General features: G+C 49.4%; 1 long non-coding RNA gene across 1 annotated transcript in view; it reads left to right on the plus strand.

Moving 5' to 3' along the window:
* Positions 1 to 1,377, plus strand: part of LOC108446166 — a 19,639-nt gene that overhangs the window by 598 nt on the left and 17,664 nt on the right. The gene's annotated exons all lie outside the window — the stretch shown is intronic.

The following is a 1,377-nucleotide window of genomic DNA, read 5'->3' on the forward strand; positions in this document are numbered from 1 at the left end:
GCCCTGAGCCCCCCCAGGGGGAAATGGCGGCCTCGAGGAGAGAGCGAAGGGGGGGGGGTGTTTTGGTTTTCCCCCGGCTCTCACATATCCCGTGCGGTATCCTGGTGATGGCAGCAGCAGCCGAGGTTCCAGTCAGCAGCCAGGAAATGCTCCCTCTGGGGACAGTGAAAGGAATGATAAGAATGTGTCTTTACTAACAAACTGTGAGTCTGCCCGTAGAAAAAGCCAGATACTGATAGGTGAAAGAAGTAATGGGAGGAACCATAAATTTCAGAGGAATGTTGCTAATTGGCACAGACTCTTGCTCATCCAAGGCCATGTTAAATTCCTGGACTTAGAGAAAACGAGCAGAGATACAAAGAAAAGAGGAGGGTGCATATTAGAAGGGGATATGTATTAGGTGATTTGGGAAGTTTATACCTCTCAAGTACCTCAGCCAATGGGAAAAGAGAGAGAGTGATGCAGCTGGGAAAATAGGATTAAAAGGAGGCTGCGTCCTCCAACAACTCAAGAGACCCCATGGGAAATGCACCATGGCCTCTCTCTTTATTCGAATAAAGTTACAGGACTCCTCTGTCTCCTTTTTGGACATAAACCTCTGGCATCGTGAATAAGTTTCCTAACAAGAGGGAGGAGGTGGGGGCCCAGTTTTCCCCTGAAACACCCACACAGATGGGGAGGGTCTCTCCTGGCAAGGGTGGGCGCTGAAAAGTTCCAGTCCACTGGCCGCTCCCATGAGCAACTGGCCTACCAATGGTAAGGAGAAGCAACAAGGAAAACTCCATGGTAGCAGCAAGTCCTCCGGGCAGGAGAAGCCCAGCACCAAACACCACAATAGTCTCCCCTCCAAGCTGGGCAAAGACTGCCCCACCTCCCAGCTAAGAAACTGCTAAAATCACTGTGCTTTCCCTCCCCTCCCCCAGAACCATTCCAACAGTATGCCAAGGCACTCGGCCACATCATCCCCGGGCATCACCCCCTTCTTCTCCCAGTGTCTTTTGCAGATGATAGATGAGAAGAAATTCCCCTGAGAAACCTAACCCAGGACACTTGCACAACACAGGGAGTTGTGCCAGAAGAGATTTCAAGGAGAGTGTGTCTTGGTTTTGAAAGACAGGTGTCTGCTAAGGAAGGCAGAAGCCTCCCTTGAAGTGGCAGATGTAACCCCTTTCCCTCCGAGTTATTATAATTTTGAAATCAAGGGCTTTTAGGCAAAGATGTGGGAAAATAGGAATAAGAGTTCTTTACGATATATATATATAACCAGTCAAACAAAGAACAATAACTATGGCAGTAACTGCAAACAGTCATAAACCCAGTCCCAGCCTTCTTGGCTGTCAGGCTATTTCCCCTCGGGTGCAGTTCTGCTTGCAGCCG

The sequence above is a fragment of the Corvus brachyrhynchos genome, unplaced genomic scaffold, assembly GCF_000691975.1.
Source record: "Corvus brachyrhynchos isolate BGI_N302 unplaced genomic scaffold, ASM69197v1 scaffold24, whole genome shotgun sequence".
NCBI lineage: Eukaryota > Metazoa > Chordata > Aves > Passeriformes > Corvidae > Corvus > Corvus brachyrhynchos.